Genomic DNA, 13356 nt, shown 5'->3' with positions numbered 1-13356 from the left:
TCTTAATATGATAATAATAAGAAAATTCTAAGAAACAGTGAAGCCTTAAGTTAGAGAGAAAATCACGAGGACAAAAAAATATATTATAAAACCTCAAATTGATACCCTATATTCCTATCTATTATTTTTCAATCATCGTGATTCAATTATATCCCCAATAATTATCACATGATTGGCATGACCCTCTTTCTCAATTTCAAAATTACTTCATACCAATATACAAACTTCCAATTATTATTTCTTTATTCCATATCCATTTTGCCATGTTTCACATTCCAAAGCACATATTAAAGTTAACATAAAAATTATAATTGTACATTAATTACAAGACATATTCAGCATCCTCAATGTAAAGTTTAAAATTATTACCTGAATCAAGTGCACTTGTTCGACGGCGCTGCGAGTGTTTTTCAGACTTTCTCCTCTTCTTTGTTTTTCGTCACACGTTTAGGTTAGTTTTGTTCCACATTTTTTTTTCCTAAATTAATTATATATATTAAAAGTGATAATTTCTACCACCTATTTTAACATTTCAGATTTTGTCCCTTATTTTTTTTTATAGTAAATAAATTATCCGTAAATTAATTAACTATAGATAAATGATTAAAATTATCAAGAATGACCTTTCGGGTCATTAGATTATCCACCACTAAAAATCATGTTCGTCCTCGAACACAAAGTGAAAGAAAGTACCTGAAGCTTCAAAAAGCTGAGGATATCTGGCACGCATGTCAGACTCAGTCTCCCAAGTTGCCTCTCCCACTGATCGGTGCTTCCATTGCACCTTCACTGAAGCAATCTCCTTGGTCCTAAGCTTTCGAACCTGCCTATCCAAAATAGCTATAGGCTCCTCCTCAAATGTCAAGTCTGGACCCAACTCCACAGAATCAAGTGAAAGCACATGAGANATTTTTTATAGTAAATAAATTATCTGTAAATTAATTAACTATAGATAAATGATTAAAATTATCAAGAATGACCTTTCGGGTCATTAGATTAATATATTATTGGAGATTCACTTCCTTCAATGTGACACGTTAAATTATTGGAGTGTCACTTCCTTCAACATGACACGTTAAATTATTATTGGAGCGTCACTTCTTTCAACGTGACACGTTAAATTATTATTGGAGTGTCACTTCCTTCAACGTGACATGTTGTATTATTGGAGCATCACTTTCTTCAACGTGATATGTTATATTATTGGAGCGTCACTTCCTTCAACGTGACATATTATATTATTGAAGCGTCACTTCCTTCAACATGACATATTATAATATTGGAGCGTCACTTCCTTCAACGTGACATATTATACTATTGGAGATTCACTTCCTTCAACTTGACATATTATATCATTGGAGTATCACTTCCTTCAACGTGACACGTTATATTATATTGAACAGCCACTTCCCTCAAAGAGACACATTATTATTACATTCGGACATTGTCTACTTTAAATACAAGGTTATATCATATTGGGAAGTCACCTCCCTAAAAAGTGACACATTATGTTATTGAATCATCGCCTCGTCCAAATTGACACATCATTTTGGATCACCACTTCCTTCAAGAGAAATACACTTGAAACTGGATTGCCATCTCCTTCAATATAACATGTTAAACCAGGTTTGCTCAAATCATATTTGTATTTATATTACATTTTCTACTAACAATTTTCTCCAGAGTTTGCAACACAAGAAGTGGACTTCATCAAAATAGGATGCAACACAACGTGAAATTTTTTCTTAGCAACGAACTGAGACATAGTCTAAAGAGGAATATCAAACTCTTCGACGCGAGTTGATGAGAGACTTCTATTGCAATCCATATCCAAAGGCATGTGGGTTTTTCTCTCAGTTTATCGGTTTCGATTTCGGTTTCACATCAAGAAAAATTCAACTCTCACCGGAGGCAATTTTCCAATCCGAGTGACATTGCACCAAGAGTTTTGAAAATTATGTCCGTGTGAGTTCTTAATTATGGGTATGAAGTGCATCACATTCATGACTAAGAGGTTGCAAGCCTCTTTTTCATACTCGATATATTGTCACTCTTCCAAACCCAAATGTTATCATACATACTAGATTTCATGTTCAACCAACCGAGTCGAATTACAAGCACCCTAATTCTCTAAGTCGAAAGATATGTAGGCGGGCTCAATGTTAAAAATTCGGTTGTATTTAACATCCTCTCTAAAATCTTATTTTTGAGCATTTCGGTCTCTTTATACTTCGATATCAGAATAGCTTTCGAATTCTTTCATAATTGTGCATCAAATCAAGCGTATCAAACTACAAGTGACCTGAATTCTCATATAGCCTGAGATATAAAGGAATTCCATTTTCTGGGTTTGACTATAATTTCTCAAGTCTGTGCCAAAATCCTTTTCCTAAAGATGAAAATGTGGTTTGCCGAAATTGGATTCGTCAATTTCATTTTCCAAGTCAAATGAGGGGCATCAGTTGAAACCCAACTTTGGACCTCCAAAGCGTATATTAATCATCGAGCTTCTTCAATTTCAAACAATTTAAAATAATTAGTTTTATAAATAATAATAATAATAATAATAATATAGTTATCAAGATACTTTAAATAGTTGTATCATTTTTATAATTTTTTAAAATTATTATGTGTTTTATATAATTTATAAATATTCAAAAATTATCCAAAAAAAATATTTTATTTTAATGGAATGTTCTATTAAATTAGTTTAGTTTAAATTATAGTTATAATTCTAAGTCATTTGGTTTATATGTAAATTGATTATTTTATTTTGTTAAGATTTAGAAGCTCGTTAGTTAAACATATTAATTCGGATTATCCAAACATTAAATCGAATTTCCAAATCATCTTAATTTGGTTAGTTTCTTAAATGGAAAAACTACATAATATGGCATACTTCAATATATATTTAAATAATATAGCTATAGTTTAATTTTTTTATGTTATATGACTATAACTATACAATAAATAGCAAATTTAATGGTTTATCAATAATCAATTTTTATATGTTTAATATAAACAAATAATAAATAGGAAAATTATTATTAAACTCATAATTAATTATGTATTCATACCTTCTCTTTCATCAATATCCTTATATTACAGATTTTTTTGTATTTACCCCCCAATTCCAAGATTCTTTTGTATGATTGTAGGAGTATTTTTGTGGTTCAATTCATTATACTTATATTTATACTTATATTTGTGGTTCAATCAAATATCAAATGTTTATATTTAATAATGTTTATATACATAGATAATTATATTGTAATATTAATAAAATGGTGATTTGTGAATACAAATATATTTGGATACATAAGTAATTTATTCAATTTGATTAGGCAATACAAGTATAATTGGGTACATCAATACTATATTTTTATAAATAAATACCTAAGTTAACCTCAAGCCTGTATTATAGAAAACTTTACAAAAAATAGATCGACGTTTTGTTGATTTTTTTAATTTTTCGATATAGTCGAATACTTACACACTTTGATACATACACACTCTATTGTTTTTCCATTTTCTTGTTTAACAACAGTTAATTCATATTATAGTATATTGGTGTATTCGTTTTTTTTGGTTAACAATAGTGTATCCATATTTCAAATTGTTATATTCATATGCTAAAATTGTACTACTTTACCTTGTTTGATGTATTAATAAATTAAATTTTTATAAATACTTGTATCCTTGATATATTAATACTTTAAGTTTTATAAATAGAAACACCAATTTGAATTCAAAGTATTCATATGCTAATTGTACAAGTAATACATTTTTCTTATTTAGTTATTGTAATTACAACTGTATTAGTGTATAAATAATAAAAAATAAAAAATAAAAAATAAAAAACATATGCAAAAATACAACGAGAAAAAAATAAAATAAAATTTAATACAAACATGTAGCTAGAAATTGACATAAAATATAGTCATTTCTAGTAAATATCATATTTATAGGTATTGAACTTCAATAATTCTATAAATATAGTCATTTTTGTAAATTGTTTTTCTTAAATTCAATTGTCAATCTTTTCACTCCCCTTCTTAACTAATTATCAACCTTAATTTGGGCCTAATTTCAGTTTAATTCATAGCCCATTACAACTCTATCAGGAGCCCACCAATTCAAGCAACAATTCCAAGACCCAAAGGTGGACCGACTTTTTCCAGCCCATTTCCCTTTTATCAGCAGTCTCCTTTTGTTTTCCAATTCGCCCAACCCATTTTTTTCATACATAACCCAATACCAGCCCATCCAACAAAACACGATACATACAACAATACCAAAATCGACCCGACCCTGTTTTCTTCTTCTTCCCATAGCCAAATTGCAGCTGCAACATGCAAACTCAGAAAATCCCAGCCAATCCGGCCAGAGGCGGCTCTATGCATTTAATAATAAGGCCTTCGCCTTAGGCCTTCCAATTTTGAGGGCCTTACATTTTTGTCAAGAATAAATTATGTGATAAAATTTTTATATTTAAATTAGTTATTTATGATAAAAAATATAATTTATTTAAAAATAAATTATTTTATCCACTTTGACATCTTTTGTACTTTGTTAAAAAATGAAAATTAACACTGAAAAGTGTTACAACGTGAATTATAATTATTTTTTTCAAATTTTAGTTTCAAACATTGCTCTAAGCATATTAAATGAGGTTATACCAAGTCATCAACTTTTTGAGTCAAATTCTGTGGTTCTAACTTTTATCTTTATTTCATATTTATCAATTTATTACTTGTATCATTGTGTTAACAATACATATAATAATTGTATCACTTAAAAATTTTTCAATGTTGAGTTTGATAAAATCTTACTTAAAACTAGTAACCGAAAAAAGAATATTAAGTATTAATAATTTTCATCTTTATAGTATAATTTTTTTAATTAAATACGTAAATAAAGTATATTTATATTTTAGATTGCCAATAGAAATTTTGCTTTAGGCCCCCAATTACGTTGAGTCGCCATTCATTTCAATATCTATATACGGTGACAATTGATCAGTCTATTTGATCAAAATCCGGCGAGACCCATACCCTAGGATCCTAAACGATCACATCGTTGTCCCCTTTTCTCCCATTTTCAGGGATTCTCAAATCCTTCTACTGTTGTCGAGTTTGAATTTCAAATTCAAAATTTTCACCCGCTTCCCCCCTAATTGGCCTTAGTTTTCCTCTATATAAGTCACTCTTACCTATCGGTAAAAAGGAGGGCAGCGAGCATAGGAAGAGGATTTTGAGTTCGGTTCCTTGGCAATAGATGTTTAACAGTTAAGATTTTGATATGAAGCTCTCTGGTTTTAAGTTCCTAGAAGGTCGTCGCCAGATTTTCTTGTTTTGCTGTTCGTATTCGAATTTTGTGGTGGAAGAATTGTGTTCGTATTCCTTTGCTCGTTCGTCCCATTCGCTTCACCAGAAAAGGTAATATCTTTGGTCTTATGTTTCGTTTCTTCTTAATCGATATGTAGTTGACTTTGTTTCCGTTCTATTAGTCCTTCTCTTAGGATGTCATGTGTTGATTAATAAATTGTTGTATGTCTTGTTATGGTCGGAATGCTAAGAGTGTTGTATTCTATATTTGTTGTTGGATTGCAATAACAAGTTCTTATTTTTGGTTTGTTAGTCAGCTATTCGTAGAATCCGTTTTGCCTATGTTTTTTTTTTCTTTTGCTTCTTTGTTCATGTTTAAAGCTTACCTAATACAACCTAGTCTCAATTTTAGCCATTTGATTCTTGGTGATCTGTTCATATGGAATTTCAGGATTAACTGTGGTTGTTTCACATTGTTTCAACTTTTGTGTTGATGTGATTGAATAGCCGGTTGGCAGTAGCTATCTTATCTTATTCAAAGTTTATTAATTTTAATTATTCCATAATGATCATCTTCTTTTAACTATTTTTGATCTATTATATGTTAGAGAGGTAGCTTGTTTATGAACATTGTTTTGTTCTATGTTAGCATCGGTTAATTTGTTTACATTTGTTGTTACTAGACAGATCTAAAAATGCCTATTCCAAATCTTTGTGCTCGAATTTATTGCTATTGGTTTCCATGTGTAGGGGTAAATTGTTTATTTTATTTCTTTTGGCCTAGTTTATTTACTATGCCGAGATTGAGATATTTCATTTGATATTGTTTGGAATAATTGAGTTATGTGGTAATGAAGTTGATGTCAACAGTGGTCTGTTGCCACTATCCTTGTAATTTTTTAATCGAATTGTAATGATCCTTACTTGTCTGTCTTTCTTTCTGTTGCATGTGAATATGCTTTGAGTCTATGATGGACTCTTCTCCTCCTTGCATTTCGGATGGGCCATAAAGGCCCCCCAAATCTTTGTTGGAAAAATTACATAAAATAATACATTTTAAAAAATAATTACTGATTTTAGCGATATTTTTTGTTTATTACCATTTATAGCAATACTGTGATAAATCTGTAATATGTATTAAAAGTGAATTATTTATGCAATATATTTGAATTATAATTGTTTTTGAAATATATTGTGTTTGTTTGGTAAAAAATGGTCACATTGTATTATAAGTGTATTAAAATGTGTGATAAATGTATTATCCATCATTAAAACTTGTATTATATGTGAATAATAAATTGTTCTTTATAGTATGTATTAAAATTGTATTATAAATGAATTAAAAGCGATAAAGTGAAAAAAAAAATATTGCTGCTATAAATGGTAAATATTTTATTATTATAGCACATTTATGTAAGTTTCCCATCTTTGTTTCCTCTCGATTCAGCCCCATGCCAAATTGCAAAGTGATGAACAGGCTCAATATGAGGCCGGAAATTAGTTTGTGAAGCCTAGAAAAGGGTTGTATATGTGCTGTTATACAGAATTTTACACCGTTATACAGGTTTAGTTAAGAAAATATGCGGTTAAAAATGGAAGTAAAGGTTGTAATAGTTGAAGTAGCCTGTATACTTTCGATATTTAGCCGAATATACACGAAAAGGGCTAAAATACACACTGTATACGACAGAATACACTTGGTATATACACAACTTTTCAATGGCAGAAATAAGGCTGAAGCCCAAATAATTTGCAGCAGGCCCAGAAAGGACCCAAATCTTCTCTCTCCCTTACTCTTAAAATATTTGATTATGATTATTTATTGTTTGATTCTTTAATAACTCTAACTTTGGATTTATTAAATAACGTAATTAAATTTCCAAAAGATGAACTATATTCTTTATGTTGGTTTATTTTAATATAATTCAATTTTATCAACGCTTACAATTTTATTCAATATATTTAACCAAACCTTTTATTTATTTTTCAATTAATTTAAAATGGTTATCATGCTCGAATTAACCAATTTAATTTAAATTATTATTTTACAAATGAGTCAAGTAAATTCTAATAAATTTTAGTTTTTGTTAAATTCTAGTCACTTGCATGTCAATTCAAATGTTTCAACTAACTACAAATTTTCTTATAAATTAAAATTTTATTCTTTTAACTATTTTTTCAAATTAATCAAATATTTTAAATTAATATTATTATATCAAATTATTTTCTTAAAAAATAGTCAAAAAGATATTTAACCTAGATCGTAGAATACCGTATGTAAGCGGACGCTTCAAATCACTTAAAAATCTTCTTGACGCGTAAATAAGAACCTCTTACCCATTTTCTCTAAATTTATGTAGATTTCATCTGTTAAAATTTTTTAAAATTAAGTTTTCTTAATTTCTTTAAAAAGTTAAGGCGACTCTTTTTTAAGTATTCTCAAATTGTTTTATACTTATAACATTTCAAAAAATAATTTTCTAAAAATAGTAAAAGTTACGGCGTAACAAAGTGAAAGAAAAGAATAAAATGCAAGAAAAAGAAGAAAAGTGAAAAATAAAGAGCTAAGAAGTCTAAAAGTCATATTCATGGTTGAAAAGAATCAAGAGAAAAAAGTCGGATGTATAAAAAAGGCAAAAAAAGGTAGAAAATCCTAATTTAATTTCAAGGAAGGCGGAAAGTCACTAAAAGTACTCAAATGTACCACATCTGACTGAGCCTACGATACAAGCCAAGAAAGTTCTTATGTCATCCTAGAATCTAGTATGGAGAATCTAAGCAATGAAAATATGGGCAAACCTATGATGTTGAGCACTAACTAACTATACTTGAAATTACTTCTGAGTATGATTGTTGAATGTCTTAGTACTCAAAACCATATGACATTGTTTGAAAAAGGTGATTTCATTTGAATTTAGGGCACTAGTTACAGTTGATGAAAAATTGGTACCTTGGTAATAGTAAAGCAGTGAATGTTGTATGTTTCTTAGTCAATCTTTGTCATATTTTGATCCGCATGAGTTAGCTTATTGAGTCCGAGAGAAAAGATTTGCACCAAAGAAGGGAGTCGAGATATAGAGCCATGTAATTTCTTAAGCTTGAATTGCTTGCTTCTATACCAGTGTTGTTTAGAGTCTTAGTGCATTGCTTGAGGACAAACAACAAATTTAAGTTGAGGGTGTTGATGTACTATGATCTAACGTTATTTTTGATAAATTTCACTTAAAGTTGTGTCTGTCTAGAACCATTTTTTGTTGGTTTTTATGTATTTGTGCCATGTTTTGCAAGAAATATGTCCAGACGCGAAAACTTAGAGACGCAATTGAAATGTGCAGAAAAAAGACATCTACGGAGGTGATCTACGGACCGTAGGTACATTCACGCTCCGTAGATGGTGGACGTAGATGGACATGCGAGGCATCAAAACAGATCAAGGAATTCTTGACCAATTGCGGAAACACGCAGGTGACTGACGGGTCGTAGATTGATCTATGGATTGCCTTCAGAAAGTTGTTTTCAGTACATGATTTTGAAGACTCTAAGTACGGAGCTACGAAGGGGAATCTACGGTCCGTGCTATTGATCCGTCATTTCCACCAGATATGTTGAGTTTTTGAAGACTGAAAATTTTGCCAAGTCCCGAGTCACGGAAGGGACCTACAAAATAGATCAACCTACGGACCGTAGATCAGTGTTGTAGATCAAAGACGCGTGCTGAAACATTATTTCCTTATTTTGTTTCCTTTTTAGTTAGGACTTATTTTTCTATTTATAGGGCATGTAAATCTCGTTTTTGGTTGTTAGACTTAATTATTCTTGCTTTAGTTCTTGACTTTGGAGATTAATTTGAAAACTTTGGCAGTTATTGATTTCTAAAGCACGTTTTTGAAGAATTTGACTTTGCAATTAAAGTTGAAATTTTGGGTTTATTCTTCTTATTACGTAAGTTCAAGATTTCTTAATGTAAAAATATGAATTGTGATTTTGCTAATATGGGTAAGAAAATCCACAACTAGGGTTGTGCGAACCATGAGCGATTAACAAAGTATGAATATTAATTAACCAATTCTTAAATAGTGTTTGCATGCATTGAAAATTATTTTATTTAGAAGTCTTTTTAATGAGTGCACGTGTTAGACTCACCTTGTTGCTACTTGTCAAACCAAGAAGATAGTTAATAAGAAAAGAATTATCAACGTAGATGTAGTATGATATTATCGAATAATCTAATATCGATTGGTGCGTGGGTGAAAACTAAGTCATACATCGATGTGATGTCTAATATGAGGTAAATATAAGGGTTAGTAAATTATACACACGTAGTTAGACCAAGGTGCGGGGTGAAACTCTAGATGTTGGACCGAGGATTTAGAGATACCTAACTTATCACTTTGCATGTAATACAATAGGAAGGGAAAGCTATTACTAGGATTACTGCGTTATGAGCTTATAGAGAACACGTATGCCCTAGTTACTTTCTCATCTTGATACCAACTAAAGTATAAATCTTGTTCACTGATTACTTACATAATTTCTTGAATTCGTTCCACAAATTCCCCCTTTAATTACTTGTTTTCGAGAACACATTGACTAAATGAATATAATTGTAAGTTAAATTTAAGTCTAGACCATTTTTCTCTTGGGATCGACCCCAACGTACAAGTTGGATTCTTTACTTGATAACGTTCGCTTATGCTTCTTTAGGGATGTGTAATTTGAGCATACCATGCCTGACTCAGAAGGTTCTAGTGAAACTCCTCCATAAAAGTTTATATCACTTTCAAATATTTATAAAACATATACCTTTGCTCTATTTGGTGCAGACCAGCTAGCTTTCAGGAAGCTTCAACAAAAATGGAATGGAGGTGTGCGATGGAAGAAAAACTTATGAGAATAAGGAAAAATGGGACATGGGACTTGGTGGACGTTCGAGATGGAAAAATGTTGTCGAAGTAAAATGTGTATTCAAGACAAAGTATTATGTCGACGGAAGTGTGCAGAGGCACAAAGCCAGATTGATCACAAAAGGATATTCGCAGCAACAAGGCATTGACTTTGACGAAATTTTCTCTCCGATTGCGCTTTTTAGATGTAGTTGTACAATTAAAGTGGAAGGTTTATCAATTTGATGTTAAGTATGTTTTTCTTAATGGTGATTTGGAAGAAGAAGTGTTTGTAACACAACCAGATGGTTATGTGGAGAAAGGAAAGAAGAACAAAGTATACAAGTTCAGGAAAGCACTATATAGGTTAAAGAAAGCTCTTCGTGCATGGTAAAAAAAAAATCGATTCACATTTCAGAGAAAATGATTTTGAAAGAAGTAAGAATGAGACAAATTTATATGTGAATAAATATGAAAAATTTATTGTTGGTGTGTATGTTGATGATATGATCTATATGGGTTCATCATACTCTCTTGTATATGATTTCAAATCTTCTATGATGAAATATTTGAAATGACGAATTTGAGAGTGTTGCATTATTTTCTTGGATTCGAAGTAAAGCAGGTTGAAGATGGAATTGTCATATCTCAAAGAAAGTATGCCACTGATCTTCTGAAAAAATCTAGCATGCTTAACTGCAAAACAGTGGCTACTCCTATGAATGTAAATGAGAAGCTGTAACTTGATGATGATATTGAAAAAGCTGAAGGAAGTTGTTTTAGAAGTTTAGTTGAAGGATTAATTTATTTGATGCAAACTATCTTGATATATCATTTTTTGGAATGATTGCAAGGTTTATGCATATGCCTTCAAAGCATCATCTTGGGACAGCTGAGTCTTGCACTATGTTGCTGAAACTACTGGATTGGATTATGGTAGTTTTAAAGTACTAAATTTGATCTCTATGGTTTTTTAGATGGTGATTGGTCAGGAAATGTGAACGATAGAAAGAGTGTTTCTGGGAACCTTTTCACTCTTAGTTTTGTAGCTATTACTTGGAGCTCAAATAAACAATCAACAATAATATTATCTTCGGCTGAATATGTTGCAACAACATCTTCAACATGTCAAGTGTGGTGGCTGAGAAAATTACTTGCTGATCTTCACCAAGAAAAAAGGGAACAACAAAATTTTCATTGATAATTTATCGGCAATTGCAATGGCAAAAAATTGTGTTTGTCATTGAATATTAAAACACATAGATATTTGACATCTTTTCATCCGTGATCTGATTGCAGAAAGGGTGATTGAGTTGAAGAGTTGTAGCATAGAAGAACAGGTGGCAAATATTCTTAAAAAAGCACTTCCTCAGGTAAAGCACAATTACTTTATGTTTTGCCTTGGCGTATGTGATATTGAATCAAGGGGGAGTGTTGAGAATTTATTCAAAAAAATAGTCTAAGTTATAAGTTACTATTATTTACTGTAAATTTGAACAAGTCTTTTACTAGAGTTGAAAGAGTCTTTGTTAGGTTGTTATTTGGTTATTATTTTTCAAGCACTTTCCTAGTTTTTAGTCGAGTGGAAGTAATGGAGAGATTATCTTCCTAGGTCTGTAAGCCTATAAAGGTAGATATTTCCAGTTAATAAAGTAAGCACTTCTACAAAGTATTTCCTTCATCTTTTATGTACATCTCTAAGTTTTGTAGTTAACGAGCCTCTGTTTTTCCTATAGGTTGCATCTTGTCATAAAATAACATGTATGCTTAGAGTGCATAAGAATTAGAAACTCGTAAGAGCATTTTCTTTTGAATTTGTTTATCATGTATTTGATGGCTTACCGGACTTTGTCTTACCAACCATACATGATCTTTTAAAAATTTATTGCATTGAATGCATTAAAATACCACGATATCATATAATATATTGTCTATTATGGAGAAGATTAATATTTATATGTTACATATATTTTGCCACTTTCATGAGAGGGAGTATGTTTTATGTTTGTTATGATGTCTATTTAAAGACTCTTCTTTGCGTTGTGGTTTTCCTACTGAAATTGACAACCCAAATTTTCACAAACCTTCATCCTACTCATCTCCTCTTTGTTTGATTATTTTAATCAAATAGGAAGAGCATTGGACACCCAATATCATAATGAAATATTAGGCATCCATGGCAGTGGTGGTGCGGGCCTCTGGCAAGGATAAAATTGATGTCCTTGGTAGACTATTGACACACATTTAACAGTACACATCCCCTGATCTAAACTTGAATATGAGGAATGATGGGTATGTAAAGGTCCAAGATTTGTTGAGACTTAACTTAAAATATTAATGAATGTTTCATTGGTTTCACACAAAAAAGATGATGTCAGAGAGGTTGTACAAAAGAATAACAAGGAAAGATTTGACTTATTTTTTTTTTTTTGAAGAAATTGGAGAGCTTTTGATAAGTCTCAACCAAGATTATACAATAAATATGCTTGAAACTAAAAGCTTATCGAAATTTATTTTAGGAGATGAAGTTTTAGTTTGTCTACATGACACTAACAAGAAGAATTTAACAACAAATATGGAACATGAGCTCAAGTGCATGTACATATTCATTTTTATCTCATCTGGCACCATATTGTGTACTGTGAAGTAATGAGGGAACTGTGACGAGATTTAGGAGTGTTCTTAATTTTTTATGTGAGACAAGCTTTGGAAGGTATCTTGACATAATTATCTAGACGGAAAATAGAGTTTTATCTCAGATAACTCTGTTTTATGAGATATATAGCTCTGGATGAATTTTGTATATCAGAAAACAAAGGTAACTTGATGGAAGCTATGACGGTGCGGTGCCAGCGAAGTACTTCTAAAAATTAAATCATGGCTTCATATTGTCTTCGAACAATTGTTGTTGTTGACATCCAATTTTAGTCTAACATTTTTTAACTTCGTAATTTTTATATATATTTTTAAAATAAATTTATCGATAACTATCTTTATTTGTCAAATTTTAAAATTTTTTATTAGTTAATTTAATTACATGTTTTTCCATAGCCGATTGAATACATTTAAATATTTATTTTTATTTTTATTAAATCATCATTTTTGCTAAATTCATGTCATTAGTCACGTTTATTATATACATATAT

General features: G+C 30.6%; 1 long non-coding RNA gene and 1 pseudogene across 1 annotated transcript; both read left to right on the top strand.

Moving 5' to 3' along the window:
* The first annotated feature begins 4979 nt into the window (after positions 1 to 4979).
* LOC114077264 lies at positions 4980 to 7218 on the top strand. The gene is made up of 2 exons (XR_003578346.1): positions 4980 to 5438; positions 6775 to 7218. It is a non-coding gene; the product is annotated as an uncharacterized LOC114077264 (long non-coding RNA).
* A 3566-nt stretch (positions 7219 to 10784) lies between these two features.
* LOC114077198 lies at positions 10785 to 12874 on the top strand (annotated as a pseudogene).
* Positions 12875 to 13356: the final 482 nt, after the last annotated feature.

The sequence above is a fragment of the Solanum pennellii genome, chromosome 5 (genome assembly GCF_001406875.1).
Source record: "Solanum pennellii chromosome 5, SPENNV200".
Classification (NCBI taxonomy): Eukaryota; Viridiplantae; Streptophyta; class Magnoliopsida; order Solanales; family Solanaceae; genus Solanum; species Solanum pennellii.
Note: the sequence above shows the minus strand (reverse complement) of the source record. Positions and strands in the feature narration are given on the sequence as shown.